The sequence below is a fragment of the Microtus pennsylvanicus genome, chromosome 10 (assembly GCF_037038515.1).
Source record: "Microtus pennsylvanicus isolate mMicPen1 chromosome 10, mMicPen1.hap1, whole genome shotgun sequence".
Lineage (NCBI taxonomy): Eukaryota > Metazoa > Chordata > Mammalia > Rodentia > Cricetidae > Microtus > Microtus pennsylvanicus.
The window spans coordinates 73405662-73418778 of record NC_134588.1 but is presented as its reverse complement, the minus strand read 5'-3'; positions in this window follow the sequence as shown (position 1 = coordinate 73418778).

Sequence of the window (13117 nt, the reverse complement as noted above, 5' to 3'; positions counted from 1 at the left end):
GTGGTACACATACATACATTCAGGGGCACATATAACACAAATATTTTTGAAAAATAGTAATGATGAAGGTGCTGCACTGGCTAGTCGTTACTCAGTGCACATAAAATCAGAAAAAGGAAATTTGATTTGAAAGAATATTTAGACTAAACAAGTATTATAATGAATTAAAACAATTTAAATTTACATTAGCATTTTAAAAATATTTCACTTTTATTGAGGTTTTGAAGACTATCCTGCCCGTGGAAAACACTGGCTCTGTGGCCTTCAGAGCAAATGGTATTCAGATCCATCCCATCTAAAACATTATGTGCTGTAGGAAAAGTTACTGATTTTCGTTCTGAGTAGGCCTCTCTAGCAAGGTGCACACCGTCTACTAAAGATGAAGCTGTTCCTGTATTGTGTGTTGACACACTTTCTAGGCAGCACAGGCTTATTCTTCTCAGTTCTCCCCTTTGCATGTACTGCAAATGGCTGAAACAGTATTTTCCTCATTACAGCTAGTCACTACAAGCTAGAGGAGAATAAAACGTCTTTTACAGTCTTTCTTTCCGATGGGATATGCATTATTTTAACAGACTGCTTAATTATCTTGTGGCAGCTGTAGGCCCACCTTAAAAGTCAGTGGTTTGTAAAGTCAATAGTTCAGCACCTGAATAAGCACGGAACCAGGCTGCAGACATCCTGGGCTCAGTCTGTAATGTAGCACTATCTTTATTGCCTGAGAAACAACTTCCTCCATGGCCTTTTTATGGGGTGCATAGAAGAAATAATTGCCTGTTGGAAATCTGCTGGAATTAGCCGCAGAATCTAAAGATCTATTAAAAGATTAAAGTCTCAGGAGTCAGCAGCTGATCAGACGTGTTTATAAAACTCTGTATGGACTGGGACTTGGTTACCACAGAAATGACCTCTCCTTTAAAATAGATTAAAAAATTTTATGGTTTTGTTCTTTATAAGAATACTTTTCCTAGCCAGGCAGTGGTGGTGCACACCTTTAATCCCAGTACTCGAGAGACAGAGAGATAGAGGCTAGCCTGGTCTACAAGAGGAAGTTCTGGGACAGACACCAAAGCTAAGCTACAGAGAAACCTTGTTTTGAAAAAAAAAAAGAACAGTTATCCTATAAACAATGAAAATTGTGTGTGTGTGTGTTTCACTAAAATTGAGTTTAATTAGCTTTTTATTTGTTTAAATTAATTATGTGTGTCTGCATGAGTGTAAGTTCAGGATGGCGCTGACCACTGTAAGAAAGCAATAGATCCTCTGGAACTTGAGTTACAGGTGGTTGTGTGTGGGGGCTGAGAATCTAATCTGAGTCCTTTCCAAGAGCAGTAAGTGATGTGGGAAGACCCTCTGTATGTGTGAATATGTCTTATTACCATTGTTTAACAAAAAAGCTGATTTGGCCAATAGCCAAATAGAGCCAGGCAGAAATCCAGGCAAATATACAGGGAAAAAGAAGCCAGAATCAGGAAGATGACAGCAGCTGCTGGGGAAGCAAAATGTGACGTAACAAGCCACGGGCATCATGGTAAAATACAGAATAATAGAAATGGGTTAATTTAGAGTTGTAAGATCTAGTTAATAATAAGCCTGAGCTAATAGGTCAAACAACTATCATCAACATTAAGCCTCCAGATGATTATTTCATAGGTGGCTGTAGGGAATGGCAGGTGGGAGAGAAACCTCCAGATACAAGTACTGTCTACCACTGGGGTATCTAAACAGGATTATGTGAACATAACGTCTGCTTGTTATCATAGCTTTTGTTAAAAATAATAACATGAGTGAGGTGATATGAAGTGGTATGGAGTACACCTATAATTCTAGTGATTAAGAGAATGAGGCTGGAAAGGGCTGAGCCCAGAATAGACTTTATATGATTTCCTGCCTATGGTCAGCAATATAGCAAGATGCTTTCTCAACACCCTAAACAAAAAATACAGTAATGAAATAATTTTACTAAGGCTGCACTACAATACCTACCTAGACTGAGTGGTTTAATGCACAGAAATTACTTTTTTACAGTTCTAGATTCTAGAATTCCAGGATCAGGGTGCTGGAAGCATTGACCTCTCTCCTTGGAGCCATATGGCTAGTCTCTTACATGTTCCAGAAGACTTCTCTGTTTAAATTTGCTCATCTCTTCTTACAACAATTGGACACAGAATCAGAGAGTCACTTCATTTTCACACCCTTCACGTGCTCTCCTGACATACTGGGCTGAGGTCTTCAGTGCAGAAATGTGGTGGTTATTGGGGTGAGGGGTGAGATTATCCAGTCACCCCATAACAGCAATGCATAAAACACAGATGAACACTGACTCTCCACAAAGCCCTTTCAGGGCATTATTTCCGTGAACTTTTAGCAATCATAACAAGAAATTATGCCATTTTCCATGCCTTGCTTTAGAAAGCCAATTTGCAAATTTGCAGCTTAATGTAATCTGTGTCTGACACACATGTCTTTGAAGCTGTGTCTGTGTCTTTTTTTTCTTCAGTTTGGCTCCTAGGAAAACCATGGAGTTGCTGCTGGCTTTTACTCAAAGCTTTTCCTGATTAACTCTGCTGGTATTGATGGCTTTTGATTGTTTTGCTGTGTGTGATGTGGGGGTTTTGTACATAAACAAGCATTGTGACTGCATTTTTATAGAGCTGCCAGGTCCCGAGCTACCAGAAAAAGCAGAAGCCCAAATACTTTATCACATGCCCCACAGAAGGACAGTTTTTCCTCAAAATCTGTACTCTCACTCTCTAGACATATAGAATAGTAACATGCTTAAAAAAACACACACAAAATACCTCGGTTTTATCTACTGCATAAAGAAATCTTCTGTAAAAAAAACAGTATAATGCATATATGCCCTCTAAATGCTTAAGATTTCCCAGCTTGCCAGATGAGAGAACATAGATTCACTGGGATGATAATTGAGCTTTTTGTTTGTTTGTTTTTTCTAAAAAGGTTTGCTGTTTTATTATTCAAACAGAGTTAGCTCTGCTGTTCACCTGCGAGAATCTTCTAATTCAACAAATAGGTCCTTAAGCTGGCTAGAGAAGTAAAAAATCCAGTAAGTTCAAAGCAAACTTGAAGATGATTCAAAACTCTTCAGAGAAGTTTGCACATAAACATAACTGGACCAAAATGAAACATATTAGATCTGCAATGGATCTGAAGTTAGTGGAACCTGATACTAAAAATCTGTTCAAACCAAGCAGGAAGGAAATTTCTCTTTGGAGTATTGCTCAGTTGGTTTAATTTGATACTCATCATTGCTCAAAAGAAGAGAGATGGAAAACAAGTCCTAGTGAAGTGCAAACTTCAAGGGTCAATTTTAAGGACAAAATACAAAGAATTCATCAGAATGGTTGGAAATTTCACAGGGAAATGTCCAGTTTAACACAACTTGGGCTCTACAGTTTGTGTTTGTTTGTTTGTTTTTCCCCAGGACCAATAGAAAGGTAAGAGGCAGATGACACAAGCATACACATAGCCCCACGTAACCCATATAGCTCTATTTGGAAGGCAGTCCAGTGTCTTTGTTTATCTTCTTCCTCATATATGACTTGAGGGTAACATTCATAGCTGCTATTCTTGACTCTTGAAAATTCCCCCTTGCTCCTTACTTAGACTCAGAGCTTAAAATCTGCTGTTTTACTTTCTGTCAACTCTGTTTCAGCCATCCCTCCTCATATTACTATGTTATGGCATATTTTCTGTGAAGTATAGATGGGAAATATAACCAAGATGGATGTTGTGTAGTACTGGGTTATCATGGGTAACCAGGAAATTACACTTTTTCTAAACCTTTAGTGTAAAGATATATTAGATGCTCAAAGTTTTCATGAATGAACAAATACTAAATTAGTCAATTAGTTGGTATCTTTAAGACTGTCAAGGCCTCAGGTGCTTGGGAACCTCATCACTGTTTGAAACTTTCTATGAAAAAAAATGACAAACATGTTTCACATAAACTTTTGGTATGAAAAGTTCCATCTCAAATTTTTTGGGGTGTAATTTCCTATGATTCCATTGTTGAGACCTGACTGCATTTTCTCTTCTTTTTCTGACTATAATTGCTCTTTCAGTGCCTTGTACTTTACAGAGAGACTTAGGCTCTCTTTGCAACTGAAACTGCTCTGTCTGGGTTTTGCTGAGAATGCTGTTTTATATTCCTCAAGATTGCATTGGAATGATCCAAAAATGAAGCCATGTGCAATTATGTGCAGTATAGGTAACTTGGCATGATGACAACGAAGCCATTGTTCTACTGTCCAGATTTAGCTACTTTTGCTGGGGTTCAGCTCTCCTATACTTTTCTCTGGTGCATACACGGCCAGGCTGTAAGTAAGGGTGCTTTAATGAGGGTCTACTTTTGCTACGGGTACCTGTGTTAGGTGCACTAGTCATTTCTATGCTCCCCATTCTCGGGAGAGATTTTCTCAGGCGGCCAAACTAGAAGGGGTTCTTCCTTCTCATTAATGCCACTGCTGCATTTGGCAAATATTTCTTCTTTCCTGGTAGGGTTGAAGGTAGAGACCATCACTCACACTTTCACTGCAGTAAGAAAGATTTTTCCAGGCTTTCAGAAGTCTAATAAACTGATATCTTTGGAATGTTTCTTAGAATGTTGGCTTCTTTTTGTTATTGAGTTTTCTTTGGTTTCTAGGAATAGAAAATCCGCAGACAAAGAGGAAAACCCTGGGGGTAATGAAATCAAATAATTTAAAAGTACTATTATATGTTTCTTATTTGAGATTTTTTTTTATTTTATGGGCTTATAAATTAGTTTTCATTCTAAATTACTCATCTAATGTCTGTGTTCCTACACAATTAATTGATTTCATTTTATTGACCAATAACTTGTTTAATCTGTGAAAGAACATTTTCATTAAGTTAAATATAATTAGCTTATCATAATGTCACCTTTGTGTTTGTGTTTATCTGTTTCTCCCTGTGTGTTTGTAAGTACGCATATGAGACAGAGAGAGAAAGAGGGAGGGAGAAAAGGACACAGAGAGAGACAGGATGGGGAGAAGGAGAGATAGAGAATTTGGAGGCCAGATATTAACCCCATCTATTTTGGATAGGGTTATTCTCCTTGTTTTTTTAGATAGAAACATTCATGGGCCTGGAATTTTCCTGATTAGAGTAGGCTGGATGGTTAATTATCTCCAGGGTTCTCTCTGTCTTGCCTTTCAGGTCTGTAATTACATGCATGTGCTGTCGTGCATAGCATTTTCACTTCAGTTAAAGGGATCAAATTCAAGTCCCCATGCTTGCATGGCAAGCACTTTGCTGATTGAGACATCTCCTCAGACATTTCCTATATTTTTTGACCTAGGGAAAAAACTATACAAATTATAAATCTCAACAGTGGTTATAAATTATAAAACTCTTACATTGTAAAAGTTGAGTAATACAGACATTAGAACCCAACACTGCTTCCCAAAAACTTACCAAAAGTTCGATTTGAATTTGTTCAAGCCCATGTCAAACTAGCAGTTTTCAGGAAATACTTATATAAGGAAATATGTGATGGCTACAGAAATAAAATCAGCAAAATACCAAATTTATTTCTTCAACAAAAACACAGTACTCTTTGAGAAATACTCAAAGAAACATAAAGAAGATCTGTAAATTTATACTAAAGACATTAATGACCTTTGCCTTGGCAGAATCTTTAAGAAAAATGATTGTTAATATTGCCCAATTTCTTCATTTGACTGATGAGGTAATGGAGTCATAGAGGCTATGACTTGACCAAAGGCAGATAGACCCAGGCCCAACCACTGTCAGTTCTTTTGCAACCTGAGTCCACATATTTTATGAACAAAAAATTTGCAATTATACCAGACAGCAATATTGAAAATTGACTATTATTTTACTTTTACAGGATCCTATAGAAAGAACATTTCCCCCGTGACAACTGGAAGTAATTCTGGAAGACAATGCCCCCATTTCCCAACAAAGTTTGACCTCAAGGTTAAGGAAATCAATTAGGGGTTGATTATAACTGGTATAGGGTGGGGGATGAGATAGAAATTATGCAGCAACACATAAACAGGCTACAATCCATAGCACCAGAGAATCTAGGTCACAGGGAGACCCTAAGAGAGATGCATGGTTCACCCTATGAAAGGGAAATAGATACGATCTTCTGAGTAAACTGGGGACAAGGAGGAGGGTAGGGGACGAAGGATGAGAACATGAGGAAACAGAATGGTCGAGTTGGGGGAAGGACTGTGAAGAAGAGCAATGAAAAACATATCTTGATATAAGGTGTCATTAGGGGGTTAGGGAGAAACCTAGTTCTAGGGAATTTTCTAAAAATCCATAAAGATGACTCAAGCTAAGACTCTTAGGAATATTGGAGAAAGTTTGTGAACTGGCCTTCTCTTGTAATCAGATCGGTGAGTACACTAATTATTATTATAGATCCCCCAACCAATAACTAATGGCAGCAGTTTCAGTGAATCATAGATAATCGCTGATGACAGCTTTAGGGATCCAGTCAAAGAGAGGGATGAGGGATTATTTGAGTAATGGGGAAAGGGGTCAGGACCATGATAGGAAAACCCTCCAGACAACTGATCCAAGCTTGTGGGACCTCACTAACTTTGGGCTGACAGCTAGGGAGCCTGCATGGGACCAAATTAGGCCTTCTGCATGTGGGTGACAGTTGTGTGGCTTAATCTGTTTGTGTGGCCCCTGACAGTGGGACCAGGATCTATCCCTAATGCATAAGTTGGCTTTGGGGACCCATTCCTTATAGTAGGATGCTTTGCTCAGCCTTGATGCACAGGAAAGGGCTTGATCCTGCCTCAACTTGGTAAGCCAAACTTTGTTGACTCCCTATAGGAGGTTTTACCCTTTGTGGAGAGTGGATTGTGTGGAGGGGAAGTAGAAGAGGTGGAAGAAATGGAGGTAGGGGGAACTGTTGTTGATATGTAAAATAAATAAAACATTTTTAAAAAGGAGTAAAAAGACAGGTATTCATCTGATGAGCAGGTTCAGCAGTAGAAAGTAACATTTTCTCACTGCATATGATCATAAATGACATTGACTCTGGTCATTGCTGAGAGGAAAGCTATTGTTTACAACAGTTATCTTGGGTGCCTATCAGTTAGCAAGTTCAAATTTAATCACCATACAGAAAGTTATGGTCAGTAGTTGCAGAGAGCACATAGTTCAGACACAAAAACTGCATGTAGCAAGAGATTCAGCTGACCTGCACAGTGAAATACAGCATCGCTGCAGTGTCTGTCAGCAAATTTCATGGTCCAAGAATAACCCTAGAATTGATAGCCCTAAGCATGAAGCCAGCAAGTGCATGGTCAGTATAGGGAGCCACCTGTCTGTCATTTCCTGCTAGAGAAACCAAAAGCTTTGAAGCTTCAACTATATCCCTTATCAATACTTAGGAGGTCTTAAGTAAAGAGATAATAGGTTATCTGCTCCTGCAGAACCCAGTGCTATAATTACTTCCCATATTCTCAACACACTAGAGACATCACCCCCTGGTGCACAGTGGGCACCACAGATGTGATTTGAAGAGTGAAGAGAAGCTGCCCACAGACCACAAAGCTCAGTGATTTTTGCTGAAGTTCTTTTTTTTTTAAATTTAATTATTTATTAAGGATTTCTGCCTCCTCCCCGCCACCACTTCCCATTTCCCTCTCCCTCCCCCATCAAGTCCCCCTCCCTCATCTATGTTTATGGGTATTATTCAGCATCACTAGGTAAAATACTCAGTCTAGATGTCCAATAGCAAATTGAAACATAAAGGAAATCCAGTGTGTATGGACGGTGACATTCTATACAGAAAAATAAAACTTTGCAGGGTGGTGGTGGCACATGCTTTTAATCCCAGCACTTGGGAGGTGGAAGCAAGAAGATTTCCGTGAGTTTAAAGCCAGTCTGGTCTACAAGAGCTAGTTTCAGGACAGGAACTAAAGCTACCCAGAGAAACTCTTTCTCAAAAAACAAACAAACACACAAACAAAAAAACCAAAAACTAGAAAAAAAATAAATAAAATAAATGAAGAAAACCTTGACATTAGCTGGAAATTGGATGAAACTCAAATCATAATGTTATATAAAATAAACCATCTCATAAAGACAAATCCTGCTTTCCCCCCCATAAGCAGAAACTAGATCTCTCTCTCCCCTCTCTGTCTCTCTGTCTGTCTCTCTGTCTGTCTCTGTCTGTCTCTCTGTCTGTCTCTCTGTGTGTGTGTGTGTGTGTGTGTGTGTGTGTGTGTGTGTGTATGTATGTGTGTGTGAGAGAATGTGCACACATGTGTGTTGACAAGAAATTTAAAAGGGAGACCTTTAAAGGGTCCAGACCACCCCCAGCCCCTGCTGCGAAAGACCCAGCAAAATGTAGCCCCTGTCTCAGCAGGATGTGCTGAGTCGCCAGCCTTGCCCTACCTTTCCCTAATTACTGGGAAGAAACTGCCAAATATACCTTTTATGGTAAGGAACCACTCAGAAGTTAGCTGGCAGGCTCTGGAGGTGCTTACTGATAATGATGGAATATAGTAACCAACACCGGATGACCACTGTGTAAGACCTTTCTGGAGCTGCAGCTAGCTAATTGGGCTCAGGACAGGTACCCTCAGCCCGGAGATGCACCAGTCTTGAGACTGTTATGCAGATCCCCAGACTCTTACTCTACCCCCAATAAATACCCTGCCCCGTTGTGGCCTGGGGTCTTTCACACTGTACCTGCTGTGTAAGAAGAATGAAGGACCCTAGTTAACTTGTAATTAAAAAGACTCTTTGCTTTTGCATTGGATCTGGGTCTTGGTGGTCTTTGGAGTACAGACTCTGAGCACAACACCGTGAAAGAGGAGGAAGATATCTTAATGGAAGAAGGGGGGAGAAAAGAAGGCAAGAGACTTCGTTTGACATGAACGCAGATGTGGGTCTATTTGGGGTTAACAAGAATGAATGGGAACTGAAGAGGGCAAAGATGGTGGGGGAATGGGGTAGAAAAAAAGTATAGTGACACAGGTGTGTGAAAATAATAATAATAAATATTAATAATAAATAATAAATCCAGTTACTTTATTACTACCCTAACATTGATTTAAAACTGGACTTTAAGTTAAAATATTATTGGAGATAAAAAAGGTTTCAACATAAAGACAAGAGCTTGATTTTACCAAGGAACGTATAATTTAAGATTTCTATGTACCCAATAAAAATCCCTGATACAGACCTCATCAGCTTTCCCACGATTGACAGATCATGCAGACAAAAACACTAGTGAGGACAGAAAAGCTGTAGAAAGCACAGAAATCTTGATATAATGAACACACACATTTCTTTTTCAGTCTTCATTTTATTAATATTAAAGAGATGGAAAGATTAACTACTGATTTGATTTAATGTAACATATACATCTATCAAATTATTACACTGTACTCTGTAAATTCTTTCAATTAAAACAATAATTTAAAAGTAATTTTGATAGCAGTAATCATATGTATGAATAATAGTCACAAACATCCAGGGGAGTCTTCAAATCATCGCCAAACAGTTTGAACTCAGCAAGACCTGGCTACCTGATTGAATATTCTTCAAACACAACAGATCTACTCAAATAAGAGAATCTTACACTAAACTCTAAGATGCCATAGAATAATTTTTGATAGTTCCCCATGCAAAATGTTACTGTCCAAATTCAGAGCTAGTACGCTAAGGCTTTCATATGAAATTTGTGAAAAACAAAACCGTAATACCCATTGTAGTTGAAAACCCTGAGAGCCTGTTTTCTAGTATATGTAAGAGGAGCTGTTCTTTTTACCTTTTCTATTAGGGCAAAGACCAGGACCTCGGGCAGGAAGTAGTGTGAGTACATTAGCACTTAAACCTCACGCACTATTAGAAAGTATTTTATTTTTTTATTAATTTCTTTCCTGATCCATTTCTTTTCATTCAGTAAGAACTTTTCTGTTTCCAGGATTTGTAAGTTTTCTGTTGTTATTGACGTCTAGCTTTAATGTTTGGTGGTCATATAGGGTACAAGATGCTATTTCACTTTTCTTATTTCTCTTGAGCCTTGTTTTGTGTCTGAGTTTGTGGGTCACATTTGGAGAAATTTCCTTGAAGTACTAAGAAGAATATATGTTCTTTTGTGTTTGGTTGAAATGTTTAGTAAATATCTGCTAAGTCTTTGTTTTATATCGTCCATAATCTCAAGTTTGTCTCTGTTTATTTTTGTATGGATCAGCTGTCTATTAGAGTGGGAGGAGCAGTGGAAGCCTCCTGTTATCATTTGTGGGAATGAATATAAGCTTAAATCTGTGGTAGTGTTTCTTTTATGAACTTAGGACCTTTCATTTTGATGCACAGATGTTAGAATTGTAATGATCTCTCAATGTTCTCTTTCATTTAATTTGCTGAGTAAATAGCACCCTTTCTATCTCTTCAGATTAGCTTTGGTTTGAAGTCTATTTTGTCATATATTAAAATGGATGCACCAGCTTCCACTTTTTTGGGATTCCTGGGGATGAAACTGAGTGAATTTTCTGGTTCATATGCCTCCTCTTTGTTTCTTTTCTTTAAGTTCATTTGTCTTGACCAACTCCAATGTGAGAATTTTGTTTTAATTTATTTTATGTTATTATTATTCCTCAGAACCCTGTTTGTTTTCTAATGAGAGACTGAAAGAGAGTGGTTTCAGATGGGAAGATATGTGAAGAGAAACTTGGTATAGTAGAAGTCAGAGAAAATGTAATTAAAATATATTACATAAGAAAAAATTATTTTCAAATAAAGGAAAAGAATGGATGAAATAGCAGCTTTAAACTTGGATTGGATTTTCATGATATGAGCTAGATAAAAATGAATTGCATTCAAAAATATAGTGAGATTTTAAAGAGGATTGCAAAGAAGATTCTTTGTCCTCATTTTTAGGAGAAAAGACATCTCAAAATCATAAATTGTTGTAGGAGGAACAGGCTATGTTCCACCGCACAGCTAGCTTAACCCCTAAAATAACCACACAGAAATAATCTCTAGCCTCTTATAGGCTATCTCTCACATCTTGATTTAACCCATTTCTAATAATCTGTATGTCACCACGAGGTTGTGGCTTACCAGGAAAGATTCAGTATGTCTGACCTGGCAGCTGACTCCATGGCAGCAATCCCTGACCCCGCTTTCTTCCTCCCAGAATTCAGTTCTGTCTACTCTGCCTCCCTAATTGCTGCCCTATCAAAAGGTCAAGGCAATTTCTTTATTCAACCAATGAAAGCAATACATAAACAGAAGGACCTCCTACATCAATAAATGGCATAGAAAAAAATTATTATATGTCAAATAGATAAAGAAAAAGCTATAGTACAGTGACTCTAAGTACTGCATTTACATGAGCAGAATATGAATGTGGAAGAATGTGGACCATATTTTAGGAGTCTAAATAATCACACTTTTGGAAATGTAAGTTGTTTTAGGGAATAAGTTTTAAAAAACAAATGTCCACAATATCTAAACTACTGAGATCATGATTGAATTCAATAACAAGCAAATGCAATGATGTGTGTATGTGTGTATGCATGTGTGTGTGTTGTGTCGGGGATTCTTTATTTAGCCCTGGCTGTCCTGTATCTCACTATGTAGAACAGACTAAAACTTGGACCCACAGGGTTCCAACTGCCTCTGCATCTTGAGTCTCAGATTAAAGGCATATGCAACTATGCCCAGCTGTAGTTTAGTATCTTAATAATTAGTTCATAGAAGTTTTCACCTGAAAAGTAGTAATGATTTATGAATTTATGGAGCTTTGTGTGTGCAATGCAGTGTGCTACGATTATCAGTGCAGCAAAGGCCCTTCGCATCCTTTCATGCCAGTATTTTTGCCCACCTTGCCTCTTTGAAGCAGAAACCCACCCTTTGCCTGCAGTATCCTTCTTGTGAACACATACAGAGCACAATGGTGCAAGCTGGAGAGCATCTCTCAGAGCAGTCTTCAGGCAATATCAGATAAGAATCAGGAGATGTTTCCTGTGTCCTTATCTTCAGTTAGAATCCTCTTGAGCTGTGTTCTGAGCCTCCCAGAAGGGCTTGTTATCAAGTCCTCAGCTAACCTGAGTCCCTTCTTGAACTCACTTTATTCTGCTGTGATTCTTGAAATATATTACTGAGACAAAGATCGTGCTTGACTTTTTTTTTTCTTTTTTGAGTCTGTTTCTGGGAGAACATGACTAAGAAAATATTTTCATCTATTTTATTACAAACAGTAATTCAAAAAGTCTTTCACCAGATGAGGAAACTAAGATACAGAGAAGTTGAGACTTTTTTTTTTTTTTTTTTAGATAATAAAACTAGAGAACAGCTCAGAATCCAGGTTCCTGTAGACTCAAGACTTGGTGAAAATCTGTGCTCCCTCCACTACAGTAACAGGGATTCAACTCATCAGCTGCATTCTTTTTTTCTTTTTATATTGATTTTTATTGAGCTCTACATTTTTCTCTGCTCCCCTCCCTGCCTCTTCCCTCCCCCCTCCTGCCCTCCCCCAAGTTTCTCGTGCTCCCAAATTACTCAGGAAATCTTGTCTTTTTCTACTTCCCATGTATAGTAGATCTATGTAAGTCTCTCAGTGTTCTCATTGTTGTCTAAGTTCTCTGGGATTGTGGTTTGTAGGATGGTTTTCTTAGCTTTATGTTTAAAACCACCTATGAGTGAGTATATGTGATAATTGTCTTTCTGTGTCTGGGTTACCTCACTCAAAATCATGTTTTCTAGCTACATCCATTTTCCTGCAAAATTCAAGATGTCATTTTTTTTTCTGCTGTGTAGTAATCCATTGTATAAATGTACCACATTTTCCTTATGGGAAGTACACTTGATCGCATTGGCACAGGAGACTATATCAGCACAGACACTGAGAGAAACAATTAATAAATGGGACCTCCTGAAACTGAAAAGCTTCTGTAAAGCAAAGGACAGAGTCAAAAAGACAGAATGACAGCCTACACAATGGGAAAAGATCTTCACTAACCCCACATCAGACAGAGGTCTGATCTCCAAAATATACAATGAACTCAAGAAATTGGACACCAAAAGAACAAATAATCCAACAAAAATTGAGTACATACCTAAACAGAGA